General features: G+C 38.3%; 1 protein-coding gene across 5 annotated transcripts in view; it reads right to left on the reverse strand.

Annotated features, from left to right (window-relative positions):
• auts2a (activator of transcription and developmental regulator AUTS2 a) overlaps positions 1-12,470 on the reverse strand; it is a 501,485-nt gene that overhangs the window by 346,683 nt on the left and 142,332 nt on the right. The gene's annotated exons all lie outside the window — the stretch shown is intronic.

Raw genomic sequence — 12,470 nt, forward strand, 5'->3', positions numbered from 1 at the left:
TATTTTGTTGGTTTTAAGGTGTGATGTTCACTAACCAAGATCCAACGTCTTCCAACCGTCACATCCCAACATCATACTGACGTAGAAAACTGACATGCAGTCGTAAGGTATGGTGACCAAAACCCAACGTCTATTTAACGTCATAACCTTAATGTCAGATTGACGTAACATTCTAACATCATTAGACATTGATATTTTGTTGGTTTTAAGGTGTGATGTTCATTAACCAAGATCCAACGTCTTCCAACCGTCACATCCCAACATCATACTGACGTAGAAAACTGACATGCAGTCGTAAGGTATGGTGACCAAAACCCAACGTCTATTTAACGTCATAACCTTAATGTCAGATTGACGTAACATTCTAACATCATTAGACATTGATATTTTGTTGGTTTTAAGTTGTGATGTAAAGTAACCAAAATCCAACGTCTTCCAAACGTCACATGCCAACGTCAGATTGACGTAGAATACTGACATGCAGTCGTGAGGTATGGTGACAAAAACCCAAAGTCTATTTAACGTCATAACCTTGACATCAGATTGACGTAACATTCTAACATCATTAGACGTTGATATTTTGTTGGTTTTAAGTTGTGATGTTCACTAACCAAGATCCAACGTCTTCCAACCGTCACATCCCAACGTCATACTGATGTAGAAAACTGACATGCAGTCGTGAGGTATGGTGACCAAAACCCAGCATCTATTTAACGTCATAACCTTAACGTCAGATTGACGTAACATTCTAACATCATTAGACGTTGATATTTTGTTGGTTTTAAGTTGTGATGTAAAGTAACCAAAATCCAACATCTTCCAAATGTCACATGCCAACGTCAGATAGACGTAGAATACTGACATGCGGTCGTGAGGTATGGTGACCAAAACCCAACGTCTATTTAACGTCATAACCTTAACGTCAGATTGACGTAACATTCTAACATCATTAGACGTTGATTTTGTTGGTTTTAAGTTGTGATGTAAAGTAACCAAAATCCAACGTCTTCCAAACGTCACATGCCAACGTCAGATAGACGTAGAATACTGACATGCGGTCGTGAGGTATGGTGACCAAAACCCAACGTCTATTTAACGTAATAACCTTAACGTCAGATTGACGTAACATTCTAACATCATTAGACGTTGATATTTTCTTTGTTTTAAGTTGTGATGTTCACTAACCAAGATCCAACGTCTTCCAAACGTCACATCCCAACGTCAGATTGACGTAGAATACTGACATGCGGTCGTGAGGTATGGTGACCAAAACCCAACGTCTATTTAACGTCATGACCTTAACGTCAGATTGACGTAACATTCTAACATCATTAGACGTTGATATTTTGTTGGTTTTAAGGTGTGATGTAAAGTAACCAAAATCCAACGTCTTCCAAACGTCACATGCCAACGTCAGACTGACGTTGAATACTGACATGCGGTCGTAAGGTATGGTGACCAAAACCCAGCATCTATTTAACGTCATAACCTTAACGTCAGATTGACGTAACATTCTAACATCATTAGACGTTGATATTTTGTTGGTTTTAAGTTGTGATGTTCACTAACCAAAATCCAACATCTTCCAAACGTCACATGCCAACGTCAGATAGACGTAGAATACTGACATGCGGTCGTGAGGTATGGTGACCAAAACCCAATGTCTATTTAACATCATGACCTTAACGTCAGATTGACGTAACATTCTAACATCATTAGACGTTGATGTTTTGTTGGTTTTAAGTTGTGATGTAAAGTAACCAAAATCCAACGTCTTCCAAACGTCACATGCCAACGTCAGATTGACGTAGAATACTGACATGCAGTCGTGAGGTATGGTGACCAAAACCCAACGTCTATTTAACGTCATAACCTTAACGTCAGATTGACGTAACATTCTAACATCATTAGACGTTGATATTTTGTTGGTTTTAAGTTGTGATGTTCACTAACCAAGATCCAACGTCTTCCAACCGTCACATCCCAACATCATACTGATGTAGAAAACTGACCTGCAGTCGTGAGGTATGGTGACCAAAACCCAGCATCTATTTAACGTCATAACCTTAACGTCAGATTGACGTAACATTCTAACATCATTAGACGTTGATATTTTGTTGGTTTTAAGTTGTGATGTAAAGTAACCAAAATCCAACATCTTCCAAACGTCATATCCCAACGTCATACTGACGTAGAAAACTGACATGCAGTCGTAAGGTATGGTGACCAAAACCCAACGTCTATTTAACGTCATAACCTTAACGTCAGATTGACATAACATTCTAACATCATTAGACGTTGATATTTTGTTGGTTTTAAGTTTTGATGTTAAGTAACCAAAATCCAACATCTTCCAAACGTCATATCCCAACGTCATACTGACGTAGAAAACTGACATGCAGTCGTAAGGTATGGTGACCAAAACCCAACGTCTATTTAACGTCATAACCTTAACGTCAGATTGACGTAACATTCTAACATCATTAGACGTTGATATTTTGTTGGTTTTAAGTTTTGATGTAAAGTAACCAAAATCCAACATCTTCCAAACGTCACATGCCAACATCAGGTTGACGTAGAAAACTGACATGCAGTCATGAGGTATGGTGACCAAAACCCAACGTCTATTTAACGTCATGACCTTAACGTCACATTGCCATAACATTCTAACATCATTAGACGTTGATATTTTGTTGGTTTTAAGGTGTGATGTTCACTAACCAAGATCGAACGTCTTCCAAACGTCACATGCCAACGTCAGATTGACGTAGAATACTGACATGCAGTCGTGAGGTATGGTGACCAAAACTCAACGTCTATTTAACGTAATAACCTTAACGTCAGATTGACGTAACATTCTAACATCATTAGACGTTGATATTTTGTTGGTTTTAAGTTGTGATGTTCACTAACCAAGATCCAACGTCTTCCAACCGTCACATCCCAACATCATACTGACGTAGAAAACTGACATGCAGTCGTAAGGTATGGTGACCAAAACCCAACGTCTATTTAACGTCATAACCTTAATGTCAGATTGACGTAACATTCTAACATCATTAGACATTGATATTTTGTTGGTTTTAAGGTGTGATGTTCATTAACCAAGATCCAACGTCTTCCAACCGTCACATCCCAACATCATACTGACGTAGAAAACTGACATGCAGTCGTAAGGTATGGTGACCAAAACCCAACGTCTATTTAACGTCATAACCTTAATGTCAGATTGACGTAACATTCTAACATCATTAGACATTGATATTTTGTTGGTTTTAAGTTGTGATGTAAAGTAACCAAAATCCAACGTCTTCCAAACGTCACATGCCAACGTCAGATTGACGTAGAATTCTGACATGCAGTCGTGAGGTATGGTGACAAAAACCCAAAGTCTATTTAACGTCATAACCTTGACATCAGATTGACGTAACATTCTAACATCATTAGACGTTGATATTTTGTTGGTTTTAAGGTGTGATGTTCACTAACCAAGATCCAACGTCTTCCAAACGTCACATCCCAACGTCATACTGATGTAGAAAACTGACATACAGTCGTAGGGTATGCTGACCAAAACCCAACATCTATTTAACGTCATAACCTTAATGGCAGGTTAACGTAACATTCTAACATCATTAGACGTTGATATTTTGTTGGTTTTAAGTTGTGATGTAAAGTAACCAAAATCCAACATCTTCCAAACGTCACATGCCAACGTCAGATTGACGTAGAATACTGACATGCGGTCGTGAGGTATGGTGACCAAAACCCAACGTCTATTTAACGTCATAACCTTAACGTCAGATTGACGTAACATTCTAACATCATTAGACGTTGATATTTTGTTGGTTTTAAGTTGTGATGTAAAGTAACCAAAATCCAACGTCTTCCAAACGTCACATGCCAACGTCAGATTGACGTAGAATACTGACATGCAGTCGTGAGGTATGGTGACCAAAACCCAACGTCTATTTAACGTCATAACCTTAACGTCAGATTGACGTAACATTCTAACATCATTAGACGTTGATATTTTTTTGTTTTAAGTTGTGATGTTCACTAACCAAGATCCAACGTCTTCCAAACGTCACATCCCAACGTCAGATTGACGTAGAATACTGACATGCGGTCGTGAGGTATGGTGACCAAAACCCAACGTCTATTTAACGTCATGACCTTAATGTCAGATTGACGTAACATTCTAACATCATTAGACGTTGATATTTTGTTGGTTTTAAGTTGTGATGTTCACTAACCAAGATCCAACGTCTTCCAACCGTCACATCCCAACATCATACTGATGTAGAAAACTGACCTGCAGTCGTGAGGTATGGTGACCAAAACCCAGCATCTATTTAACGTCATAACCTTAACGTCAGATTGACGTAACATTCTAACATCATTAGACGTTGATATTTTGTTGGTTTTAAGTTGTGATGTAAAGTAACCAAAATCCAACATCTTCCAAACGTCATATCCCAACGTCATACTGACGTAGAAAACTGACATGCAGTCGTAAGGTATGGTGACCAAAACCCAACGTCTATTTAACGTCATAACCTTAACGTCAGATTGACATAACATTCTAACATCATTAGACGTTGATATTTTGTTGGTTTTAAGTTTTGATGTAAAGTAACCAATATCCAACATCTTCCAAACGTCATATCCCAACGTCATACTGACGTAGAAAACTGACATGCAGTCGTAAGGTATGGTGACCAAAACCCAACGTCTATTTAACGTCATAACCTTAACGTCAGATTGACGTAACATTCTAACATCATTAGACGTTGATATTTTGTTGGTTTTAAGTTGTGATGTAAAGTAACCAAAATCCAACATCTTCCAAACGTCACATGCCAACATCAGGTTGACGTAGAAAACTGACATGCAGTCATGAGGTATGGTGACCAAAACCCAACGTCTATTTAACGTCATGACCTTAACGTCACATTGCCATAACATTCTAACATCATTAGACGTTGATATTTTGTTGGTTTTAAGGTGTGATGTTCACTAACCAAGATCCAACGTCTTCCAAACGTCACATGCCAACGTCAGATTGACGTAGAATACTGACATGCAGTCGTGAGGTATGGTGACCAAAACTCAACGTCTATTTAACGTAATAACCTTAACGTCAGATTGACGTAACATTCTAACATCATTAGACATTGATATTTTGTTGGTTTTAAGTTGTGATGTTCACTAACCAAGATCCAACGTCTTCCAACCGTCACATCCCAACATCATACTGACGTAGAAAACTGACATGCAGTCGTAAGGTATGGTGACCAAAACCCAACATCTATTTAACGTCATAACCTTAATGTCAGATTGACGTAACATTCTAACATCATTAGACATTGATATTTTGTTGGTTTTAAGTTGTGATGTAAAGTAACCAAAATCCAACGTCTTCCAAACGTCACATGCCAACGTCAGATTGACGTAGAATACTGACATGCAGTCGTGAGGTATGGTGACAAAAACCCAAAGTCTATTTAACGTCATAACCTTGACATCAGATTGACGTAACATTCTAACATCATTTGATGTTGATATTTTGTTGGTTTTAAGTTGTGATGTTCACTAACCAAGATCCAACGTCTTCCAAACGTCACATCCCAACGTCATACTGATGTAGAAAACTGACATGCAGTCGTGAGGTATGGTGACCAAAACCCAGCATCTATTTAATGTCATAACCTTAACGTCAGATTGACGTAACATTCTAACATCATTAGACGTTGATATTTTGTTGGTTTTAAGTTGTGATGTAAAGTAACCAAAATCCAACATCTTCCAAATGTCACATGCCAACGTCAGATTGACGTAGAATACTGACATGCGGTCGTGAGGTATGGTGACCAAAACCCAACGTCTATTTAACATCATGACCTTAACGTCAGATTGACGTAACATTCTAACATCATTAGACGTTGATGTTTTGTTGGTTTTAAGTTGTGATGTAAAGTAACCAAAATCCAACGTCTTCCAAACGTCACATGCCAACGTCAGATTGACGTAGAATACTGACATGCAGTCGTGAGGTATGGTGACCAAAACTCAACGTCTATTTAACGTAATAACCTTAACGTCAGATTGACGTAACATTCTAACATCATTAGACGTTGATATTTTCTTTGTTTTAAGTTGTGATGTTCACTAACCAAGATCCAACGTCTTCCAAACGTCACATCCCAACGTCAGATTGACGTAGAATACTGACATGCGGTCGTGAGGTATGGTGACCAAAACCCAACGTCTATTTAACGTCATGACCTTAATGTCAGATTGACGTAACATTCTAACATCATTAGACGTTGATATTTTGTTGGTTTTAAGTTGTGATGTTCACTAACCAAGATCCAACGTCTTCCAACCGTCACATCCCAACATCATACTGATGTAGAAAACTGACCTGCAGTCGTGAGGTATGGTGACCAAAACCCAGCATCTATTTAACGTCATAACCTTAACGTCAGATTGACGTAACATTCTAACATCATTAGACGTTGATATTTTGTTGGTTTTAAGTTGTGATGTAAAGTAACCAAAATCCAACATCTTCCAAACGTCATATCCCAACGTCATACTGACGTAGAAAACTGACATGCAGTCGTAAGGTATGGTGACCAAAACCCAACGTCTATTTAACGTCATAACCTTAACGTCAGATTGACATAACATTCTAACATCATTAGACGTTGATATTTTGTTGGTTTTAAGTTTTGATGTAAAGTAACCAAAATCCAACATCTTCCAAACGTCATATCCCAACGTCATACTGACGTAGAAAACTGACATGCAGTCGTAAGGTATGGTGACCAAAACCCAACGTCTATTTAACGTCATAACCTTAACGTCAGATTGACGTAACATTCTAACATCATTAGACGTTGATATTTTGTTGGTTTTAAGTTTTGATGTAAAGTAACCAAAATCCAACATCTTCCAAACGTCACATGCCAACATCAGGTTGACGTAGAAAACTGACATGCAGTCATGAGGTATGGTGACCAAAACCCAACGTCTATTTAACGTCATGACCTTAACGTCACATTGCCATAACATTCTAACATCATTAGACGTTGATATTTTGTTGGTTTTAAGGTGTGATGTTCACTAACCAAGATCCAACGTCTTCCAAACGTCACATGCCAACGTCAGATTGACGTAGAATACTGACATGCAGTCGTGAGGTATGGTGACCAAAACTCAACGTCTATTTAACGTAATAACCTTAACGTCAGATTGACGTAACATTCTAACATCATTAGACATTGATATTTTGTTGGTTTTAAGTTGTGATGTAAACTAACCAAGATCCAACGTCTTCCAACCGTCACATCCCAACATCATACTGACGTAGAAAACTGACATGCAGTCGTAAGGTATGGTGACCAAAACCCAACGTCTATTTAACGTCATAACCTTAATGTCAGATTGACGTAACATTCTAACATCATTAGACATTGATATTTTGTTGGTTTTAAGGTGTGATGTTCATTAACCAAGATCCAACGTCTTCCAACCGTCACATCCCAACATCATACTGACGTAGAAAACTGACATGCAGTCGTAAGGTATGGTGACCAAAACCCAACGTCTATTTAACGTCATAACCTTAATGTCAGATTGACGTAACATTCTAACATCATTAGACATTGATATTTTGTTGGTTTTAAGTTGTGATGTAAAGTAACCAAAATCCAACGTCTTCCAAACGTCACATGCCAACGTCAGATTGACGTAGAATACTGACATGCAGTCGTGAGGTATGGTGACCAAAACCCAAAGTCTATTTAACGTCATAACCTTGACATCAGATTGACGTAACATTCTAACATCATTTGATGTTGATATTTTGTTGGTTTTAAGTTGTGATGTTCACTAACCAAGATCCAACGTCTTCCAACCGTCACATCCCAACGTCATACTGATGTAGAAAACTGACATGCAGTCGTGAGGTATGGTGACCAAAACCCAGCATCTATTTAATGTCATAACCTTAACGTCAGATTGACGTAACATTCTAACATCATTAGACGTTGATATTTTGTTGGTTTTAAGTTGTGATGTAAAGTAACCAAAATCCAACATCTTCCAAATGTCACATGCCAACGTCAGATAGACGTAGAATACTGACATGCGGTCGTGAGGTATGGTGACCAAAACCCAACGTCTATTTAACATCATGACCTTAACGTCAGATTGACGTAACATTCTAACATCATTAGACGTTGATGTTTTGTTGGTTTTAAGTTGTGATGTAAAGTAACCAAAATCCAACGTCTTCCAAACGTCACATGCCAACGTCAGATTGACGAAGAATACTGACATGCAGTCGTGAGGTATGGTGACCAAAACCCAACGTCTATTTAACGTAATAACCTTAACGTCAGATTGACGTAACATTCTAACATCATTAGACGTTGATATTTTGTTGGTTTTAAGTTGTGATGTAAAGTAACCAAAATCCAACATCTTCCAAACGTCATATCCCAACGTCATACTGACGTAGAAAACTGACATGCAGTCGTAAGGTATGGTGACCAAAACCCAACGTCTATTTAACGTCATAACCTTAACGTCAGATTGACGTAACATTCTAACATCATTAGACGTTGATATTTTGTTGGTTTTAAGTTTTGATGTAAAGTAACCAAAATCCAACATCTTCCAAACGTCACATGCCAATGTCAGATTGACGTAGAAAACTGACATGCAGTCGTGAGGTATGGTGACCAAAACCCAACGTCTATTTAACGTCATAACCTTAACGTCAGATTGACGTAACATTCTAACATCATTAGACGTTGATATTTTGTTGGTTTTAAGGTGTGATGTTCACTAACCAAGATCCAACGTCTTCCAAACGTCACATCCCAACGTCATACTGACGTAGAAAACTGACATGCAGTCGTAAGGTATGGTGACCAAAACCCAACGTCTATTTAACGTCATAACCTTAACGTCAGATTGACGTAACATTCTAACATCATTAGATGTTGATATTTTGTTGGTTTTAAGTTGTGATGTAAAGTAACCAAAATCCAACGTCTTCCAAACGTCACATGCCAACGTCAGATTGACGTAGAATACTGACATGCAGTCGTGAGGTATGGTGACCAAAACCCAACGTCTATTTAACGTCATAACCTTAACGTCAGATTGACGTAACATTCTAACATCATTAGACGTTGATATTTTGTTGGTTTTAAGTTGTGATGTTCACTAACCAAGATCCAACATCTTCCAAACGTCACATCCCAACGTCATACTGATGTAGAAAACTGACATGCAGTCGTAAGGTATGTTGACCAAAACCCAACGTCTATTTAACGTCATAACCTTAACGTCAGATTGACGTAACATTCTAACATCATTAGACGTTGATATTTTGTTGGTTTTAAGTTGTGATGTAAAGTAACCAAAATCCAACATCTTCCAAACGTCACATGCCAACGTCAGATTGACGTAGAATACTGACATGCGGTCGTGAGGTATGGTGACCAAAACCCAACGTCTATTTAACGTCATAACCTTAACGTCAGATTGACGTAACATTCTAACATCATTAGACGTTGATATTTTGTTGGTTTTAAGGTGTGATGTTCACTAACCAAGATCCAACGTCTTCCAAACGTCACATCCCAACGTCATACTGACATAGAATACTGACATGCAGTCGTGAGGTATGGTGACCAAAACCCAATGTCTATTTAACGTCATAACCTTAACGTCAGATTGACGTAACATTCTAACATCATTAGACGTTGATATTCTGTTGGTTTTAAGTTGTGATGTAAAGTAACCAAAATCCAACGTCTTCCAAACGTCACATGCCAACATCAGGTTGACGTAGAAAACTGACATGCGGTCGTGATGTATGTTGACCAAAACCCAACGTCTATTTAACGTCATAACGTTAACGTCAAATTGACGCAACATTCTAACAATGTTAGATGTTCATATTTTGTTGGTTTTAAAGCGTGATGTTCACTAACCAAGATCCAACGTCTTCTAAACGTCACATCCCAACATCATATTGATTTCGAATACTGACATGCAGTCATGAGTATGGTGAATTCGACATGACATTCTAACATTATTATAAGTTGATATTTTGTTGGTTTAAAATTTCAGTGTCATGTAACCAACATCCAACGTCTTCCACATGTCTTATGCCAATGTTGGTTTTAGGCCATGGTGTCAGAGTTTTAACCTTCATGAAACAAAATTCTAACATCAATAGACTATGACATGTTGTTGGCTCTAACTGAGACAGCAGACTGTTCTCGGCCGATTCTGGCTTACATCCGTGAGTGTTTGTTGACTTCCAGATAGATATTAGCCAGATGCTGGACAGCTGTGTATGGTTTTAAGTCACATTTACGTGTAAGGGCCACTTCTAGCGTGAATGTTATGGCCGATCAGTGTGGATGAAGGAAGAGGGCCACAGCACAATTAAGTTGCAGCAGACTTGTGCTCAGTTGATTTACACTTCAGTACTTTTGACCTATGTCTGACATGTCATAAGTAGCTCACCCAAATAGCAGACAGTTCTTGGCCAATTCTGGCTTACATACCCAAGTGTGGGCCAGAATTGGGCCAGATGCTGGACAGCTGTGCATGGTCTTAAATTGTATCTACGTTTAAGGGCCAATTCTGACATGAATGTTGTGGCCCAACAATGTGGATGAAGGAAGAGGGCCACACCTTTATGCTGCAGCAGATTGGCTGATTTACACCTCAGTACCTTTGACCCTAGTCTGGCATGTCTTAAGTGCAATTAGAGTTCACCCATTGAAGGTTAAGACCCTCATTTAATGAATTTTCCAGCACAAGTTCACCATTTTCATATGGACAAGCTGGCAGCTAGGTTTGAAAAGAAGGCAAATGGAAGAGTAATAATTGAATAATTTCAAATTATAAGGTTCCAGTATGGAAAATGAAAAGTTATAACTAAATTTCTAACAGTACCATTTTAGCATAACACTTGAAAAGCACAGGGTAGCTAGGTTAATGTAACGGCTATCAGCACAAGGTTTAGCTACATTACCCTTAATTGCTAATTCATCATGGCTAATGTTAACTTCTTCCTTAGCTAACGTTAGCTAACTACTCTGAGCATTTAAAAGGAATAGCCTGTGCTTTTTGAGTGTTATGCCATACTGGTACAGCGCTTTAGTTTGCAGTTAGGACATTAGCTTGGGTCTAGAGCGTTTACTCTGGGCTAGCACATTGTCTTGTGACAGCAGCAGGTCCTCTCTTCTGCACACACATCATCCTTCTGTATAAGTCAGTAGAAGTACAAAAATTTTTTAAAATGGATGCTGTCATTGTTAAAATGAGGCAATATTTCCTGGTTCATATGAGAGTTCACTGCCAGGAGTGCTTTACATTAGTTCGACCTGTAAGTAGCTTAATTTTGATTATGGGTTCCTTAATGTTTGTTAGAACAAAACCTTTCTTGTTGTTACAGATCTTACAGTTGTGGAGTTCCTGCCTCATTATTCAGTTTCTGAAGTAAAACCCATGCCTTCCAGACAAGCTGTTATTGGAGCTCTGTGACTGCGTACAGTGAAACAACTACCAAAGTGACTGAGCATATTCAGCCTGTAGAGGGATCTGTTGGAAATGCTGATTGCGGTGTTCCAGATTACTAGGTAAAGGGATTTGTTGTACAGTTTGACACAAAAACTGTGTTATCTGGAAATCAGTTAAATAAGTAAATAATAGTTGAATGCATTTCCTCTTTTCTTAGGCATCAGGAAGTGGACAGGTTTTGATTTATCCAGCTTTGTATTTGTTTACTGTGGAAAAAAAATCCTCCAGTAATCATATGAATTATTGCAGACAGAATCAGAAAACATAGCTGTTTATCAAATTAAACCGCGAAACAGTGTCTCATACACAGTTGGCTTGATCTCATGTATGCATGTATTTTATGAAGGCACATTGAATGGGTTGACACCTATACTTCAGGGACATACACAAATGTTTTTTATTCCACAGACCGCTTAAGTATGATTTTTTTTAGACATGTTTGCCATCTCTGATTTAAAATAAAATGTCTGTGAAATTACATTTGAACAGTGCTCCAAGGTAGATGTCAGATTTAGCCTGTATTTCAGTGGCCTCTCCACTTTGCTCAAGAACGACCTGTCACAAAGGTGAAGCCTTTGTTCCTTCATTCATTTACTGTTTTTATTTATTTAACCAGAATCAACATGGAGTTTTCATTCTAAAATGGCTTTTGACACCTATTAATTATTAAGAAGAAATATTACTAATACTAATCACAGATATTACTAATATTTTGCATGATCTGCAATAAATGAATGTGGCATCCTGCAGTGCCACACCTGGTTGGGGACTAAAGTGGGTAGCCAAATCTGGCCCACACCTTTATATATACTACAGTATATGGGCCAGAGCTGGACCAGAGCCCTTAGTTC

Source organism: Colossoma macropomum, unplaced genomic scaffold (genome assembly GCF_904425465.1).
Source record: "Colossoma macropomum unplaced genomic scaffold, Colossoma_macropomum, whole genome shotgun sequence".
NCBI lineage: Eukaryota > Metazoa > Chordata > Actinopteri > Characiformes > Serrasalmidae > Colossoma > Colossoma macropomum.